Genomic DNA, 6,192 nt, shown 5'->3' with positions numbered 1-6,192 from the left:
CAACAAGGTCAGCCAGATTGATCTCACATGAGTTCCTTGATTGGGGCTGTTTATTAAGTCCAATCAGGGAGCTCTGGCTGACAGATTAAAAACAAGAGTGGCGTTGGTCGGTTAGTTCAGCTGGTTACAGCGTGGTGGCAAAAACGCCAAGGTCGTAGGTTCAAGCCCCACACTGACCATGTGAAGCGCTCGTGTCGTTAGCAGTGCTGTGTCAAAGCTCGTCGTGGGTTTTATTATCCTGTCTTTGAAACAAGCCACGACATTTTGCACAAATTATCTTCAAGAAACTGCTTTTGGAGGTAAATTGTGCACGTTAATATCCAACAAAAAGAAGAAATAAAAACAAGAGTGAAAAAATAAGCACTACCGCAGTTAGGCAGTAGTGTGGGAAAATAAAAACAAGAGTGGGGGTGGCATGGTGGTTAGCACTGCTGCCTCACAGCACCAGGGACCCGGGTTCAATTCCCACCTCGGGCAACTGTCTGTGTGGAGTTTGCACATTCTCCCCGTGTCTGTGAGAGTTTCCTCCAGTTTCCTCCCACAGCCCAAAGATGTGCAGGTTGGGTGAATTGGCCAAGCTAAATTGTCCATAGTGTTAGGTGAAGGGGTAAATGTAGGGGAATGGGTCTGGGTGGGTTGCTCTTTGGAGAGTCGATGTGGACTTGGGCCAAAGGGCCTGTTTCCACACTGTAAATAATCTAACTATCAGGTAAGTTAAGCCTGATTGATATGGTAGAAAGGGGATTTCTCTTTGGTGTAAATACTGTATAGCAGTGCTGTTGGGATTAATAGTATTAAAAACAAAACAAGAGTGTTCTGCTATCTTAGGCAAAAGTGGGTACTGCAGACACTGGAAATCAGTCTAGATTGGAGAGGTGCTGGAAAAGCACAGCAGGTCAGGCAGCATCTGAGGAGCAGGAAAATCGATGTTTTGGGCAAAAGCCCTTCATCAGGAATGAAGGGCAGGAATCCTCAGGAATGGAGAGATAAATGGGAGGGGGGGTGGGGCTAGGAAGAAGGTAGCCAAGAGAACAATAAGTGGATGGAGGTGGGGATGAAGGTGATAGGTCAGAGAGGAGGGTGAAGTGGATAAGTGGGGAGTAAAATTGGCAGGTAGGACAGTCATGAGGATGGTGCTGACCTGTAAGATTAGAATTGAGGTAAGGTGAGGGGAAATGAGGAAACTGGTGAAGTCCAGAGTAAACAGGATATCTGTTCTGATATCCTGTTCACGCTGAGAGCTGGTTCTCAGGAAGCTGGATCAGTGTCAAGGACTCTCCATTTGTGTCAGGGGACTGATTCTATGCTGGCTGGGCCACAGTCGGTGTGTACTGTTAACCTGGAACAATCAGGAAAGCCTTGGCTGACCAATATAACCAGGAGATTTAGAGTCTCCTCAATTTAAGGGACTGACTGTGCTGGCTGGGCCACAGTCAGTGTGTTTCTGCTTTTTTGGGGGAAACCTGATTCCTAAATTGGCTGGTTTACAAAACCACTTTTGTTAACTGGTATTCCTTTTTTTTAAATTGAGGATTGATTTCTAAACTGCCTGATCTACACAGTCAGTGTGTTTCAGGTGTAACTCGGTTCTCATTAGGGAACTGTTGTTTCATTGGCTCGCTACAGCGTGTGTTACTATTTTTTCTTTTACTTTGAGAAAAGGACTATGTTGATTTTTGTGGCAGGGCTTAGCCCTTGCACTCTTGTTTTCTTTGTTTTTTTGCATGTATTTTCACTTCTTTGATGTTTCAACTGAGCACTTGTGAGAAAATACATCTTTCCAGATGAGCTGTTCCTGTGGGTAGGCTTGGCCCTTCTTGGTGGACTAGGCCTCAGTAAAGACTGAACATGTGTGTGTGTGTGCTGGGAGGTGAGCATTTGCTGTGTCCTGAGGTTCGGGAGTGGACCAAATCCCTGTGAGTTCAGTGCACCTTCACAATGTACTGTGTTCCTGTGAGAGGGACTGGTTCTTTGTGGATAAACCAGACCTCTATGGAGACTGAACACCTGGTGTGTGTGCTGTATAATGTGTATTAGCTGCCTTCAGGAGTGGACTCTGCCTTTGGTTGTGGTCTCGATCTCTGACAATGTATTCTGCATACTGAAGTGGACTCTATTCTTGGGAATGGATTCTGCATTTTGAAGATAACTGTTTATGGTAATGGACTCTGTTGGTAATTGACAATATCTTGTTGCTTGTTGGGTTTATCATCTGCACTGTCTTGTGTATCCCTGGGTCTGGCAGGCTTCACTGTGAGCTGGGAGGCTCATAGCTCATCCCGAAAGCTGTCACCCTGAGAGCCGGAGGGTGGGGTGGCCATCCTGTGAACTGAAAGGTGCGTAGTCTGCCCTGAAAGCCAGCAGGTGGGTAGGCCACCCTGGTGTCAGTCGCCCCAAGAGCCAGAAGGTGGGTAGGCTGATCTGACCGCTTTTGTCCCGAGAAGGGATAATCCAGACGGGCTGTCCTAGAGATGGCCAGAAGGTGCATGGGGGTAGTCTGAGATCTATAAGGCTTGTGGGCTGCCCTGTGTGCCATTGTCACAGGAAAAAGGACAGGCTGTCCTAGAGGTGGCTGGAAGGCATGTCAGGGCAGTCCACAGGCCAGTTAGTGTGTCAGGTTGTGACAGAGCCAGATGGTATATAGGGGCAGACTGAGAGCCGCAAGGCAGGTAGGCCATTCTCAGCGCTGTCACCCGGGGCAGGTAGCAGAGCAGGCTGTCCGAGAGGTGAGCAGAAGGTGCAAAGGATGGTTAAGGAAGCCAAAAAGTGGGTAGACCATCCTGATCAATGTCAGCTTGGGGGCAGGGGCTTGGTGGGAAACAGGACGGCCTGTCGTAAAGATGACCGGAAGATGTGTCAGGGCAGGCCGAGAGCCGGAAGGGGCATGGGCTGGGCTGCCTTTGAGTGACCAGAAGGTGGAAGGGACAGGTGGGTTGTTGGGGGTTCTGTCTTCTATGCACTTTTTAAAATCTAATTGGACTGCCTTATATGTATTTGTTACTGTTACTATTTTGTGATGACTGAAAGTACGATTTGAGGTTTGTCCTCATTTCCCTGAAAACTGGTTGAACGGTGGAGTTTGGTGCCTGGCTTTGCTGCTCCTCTACCTTGTAAATTGCTATTTATCTGTCTATAGGTGTTAATGCTAATTGTTTGTAAACTATATTGTTTAATCAATATAAACAAGAGTGTTCGGATATCCTGTTCACTCTGAGAGCTGGCTCTGCGGGAGCTGAATCAGTATTAAGAACTCGTCACGTGTAAATAAGGGGTGACTTGGTGATGGAATACCAGCCTTTGTTGAGTTATTTCAGTGACTAAGAGAGAAAAAAACATGCTTCTGAAGAAATTTGCTTGCAACAGTCATCTTTGAGTTCGGGTAACTATTTCTGGCATTGTGCCATTATTTGGAAAGCATGACTTGTTCGATTAAAGACTGGGCCCAATATGTGGAAAGAATACATTATTTTTTTTCCCAGGCAAATGACATTGGGGCAGATGAAAAGCAGATGACAGCTTGTAGACCCTCAGCTTTTTCGGTTATAATAAGCCTAACTTTCCCTGAGGCATCAGATCCTAAAACTTTTCAGTTGACGGATTTAGTTAAGGAATATTATGACCTCAAGCCTCCTCTCATTCCGAGACCCTACTGGTTTTACTTGGCAATTCGAGAGCCAGGTGAATCCACATCAGGATTTTTGACTAGCCTAAGATGACTGGCAGAAATGTATGACTTTGGTTTAACCCTGAATGAGATGATGAGAGACTGATATGTGGGATTAATGATGAAACCATGCAAAAAGCACCTATGAGTTGAAGCCCAACTGGACTTCAAATTACGATTGACTTTATAATTAGAAAATGAGACAAGTGGAGCATAGGAGTTGCAGGGTATTCTGATGGAAGTGGACTCCCTTGCCAGTCTGACTGAGTGTGGGGAACGCCACTTGAGTGAAAACAATTGCATAGCCTCACTCAGGACATATCTTAAACAGTCAGACTGTAGGCCAGCCTGCAGCAAAACCCCTGAACAAAGTCAAGCCTCAGCCAAAATGGATAATATTTTCTTCAGGATCCAGACTGGCAAGCCATTGTAGTTGCTGCTGTTGTGCAGACTCAAGACAGCAAAAGACTCCCACTAGAGCTAAATCGAATAAGAGAACTCAAAGGCCTGTTTCCAGGAGAGTGCACTCCTTAGAAATTCCATCTATATCTGGTTTGGAGCAGTTAAATTGCTTAGCGATATCCAAATCAGAACTAGTCAAAATAAACATCTGGACAAGTGGTCACCTGGCTCAATTGGAGGTTGACACTGGCTTAGCTGTTTCAGTGATTTCAGAACCAGTTTTTAACAGCTCTGACAAAGGGTCAGTTAGACTCAACATCAGCTCTTTTCTCTCCTTACAGATGCTGCCAGACCTGCTGAGATTTTCCAGCATTTTCGCTTCTGGTTCCAGTTTTTAACATAATTTGCTCTGGACGTCTACCTTTTAAGTTTGTGCAAGACCTTGACTATAACAGGAGCCTTTACAGATTAATGATGCAATTTCATGTCTGGTCTCTTCTGAAAAGCAGCTGCTTCAGTTACAATTGATATTAGTGAAAGGCTTGGGACAAAGCTTGATGGGGCAAAATTGGTGAGAAAGATTCACCCAGATTTGCTCAACATTTTTCGATTAGAAATGGCTGCCTGAGTGAAGTCCTAATGAAATACCTGGAAATTTTTCAGGAAGGTCTATGGACTATCGAAGGAGGCAAGACCACATTGCATGTTAATCTGGAAGCAATTCCACAATTCTGCAAGGTCCACCCAATGCCATTTATCTTAATGGCAAAAGCAGAAATCAGAAGGCTGGGAAGTGAAGGAATCATCAAACCAGTCCAGTTTGTGGAATGGGCAGCACCAGTCATAGCGATTGTGAAGTCCGAAGGGTTGGCTCACCTTTGTGGAGATTTCAAACAAATGGTGAGCCAATTTTTGCAGTGTAAACATACACAATCCTTCACAAAGAAGATTTATATGCAGACCTGGCAGGGAGGCTGTCCTTCATGAAGCTGAACCATGCGTAATTGCAATTGATAAGGATTCCCAGAAATATACTTCAGTTAATATCCATAAGAGTTTGTATCAATATACAAGACTGCCATTTAGGAAATTGTAGCCGATGCAATTTTTCAGCAAATGACAACATTTTACAAGGTGTACCCCAGGTTGCCATTTATCAGATAATGCACAAATAACAGAGAAGACCAACATATATAGAAATTTGGACATAGTCCTTAGACTTTTCTCCCAAGTGGTCATACGTCTTCTAAGGGAAAAATGTGTCCCAGGCACCCTGAGGGATGTACTTGGATTTCAGAGTCAACAAAACTGGGCTACACCCATTGCAAGATGAAAGTGAGGGTGGTCAAAAGAGCACTGCCTACCATATCTGTACCAGAGCTTGGGTGTTGCCTTGGGCCAGTGAATTATTATGGAAAGTTCATTCGTAACCTAGCCTCTATTTGGCACCTTTGCAACTTAAAAAAGGGTCAACTTTGGAAATGGTTGTGTAGACAAGCCATAGTTTTCAGGGAAAAGAAGAAACGGCTGTCATCCTCTAAGGTGTTGGCACACAATGATCTCAAGTGAGATCTGGTATTGACATGTGATATCGGCCCTAATGACATTGGAGTATTGTTAGCTCATCGGTGGTCCAATGGAGAGGAATGCCCAAAAGCGTATGTATCCAAGACTTTGGCTAATGCAGAGTGTAAATATGCCCAGATAGAGAAGGTAGATTTGGCAGTTATTTTAGAATTAGGAAGTTCCATCAATAGCTTTACGTACATAAATTTGTAATAATAACAGACCTCAAATCCTTGCTAGGTCTACTTTAGAGGATATGGCAGCACTGCCCGTAGTTTCAGGCAGAATTCAGCAGTGGATTTTAATACTAAGTGTATAATTACAAGTTGGAACACCATTCGGGAAGCAAATAGCAAATGCGGATGCATTGAGCTGCCTCCTACCGGCAGATACGCCACTGGTGGGACTGCTATTGGAACAGTCTGTAATGATTTTAAAATTTCTGGATACACTTCCAATCATAGCTGACAATATCAGACTTCGGATACAGAAAGATCCAGTCCTGGCAAAACTGAAACATCTGGTGGTGATGGGTGAAACCAAAGGACTGTCACAACCAG

Source organism: Hemiscyllium ocellatum, chromosome 29 (assembly GCF_020745735.1).
Source record: "Hemiscyllium ocellatum isolate sHemOce1 chromosome 29, sHemOce1.pat.X.cur, whole genome shotgun sequence".
Classification (NCBI taxonomy): Eukaryota; Metazoa; Chordata; class Chondrichthyes; order Orectolobiformes; family Hemiscylliidae; genus Hemiscyllium; species Hemiscyllium ocellatum.
This window is presented reverse-complemented; position numbering follows the sequence as displayed.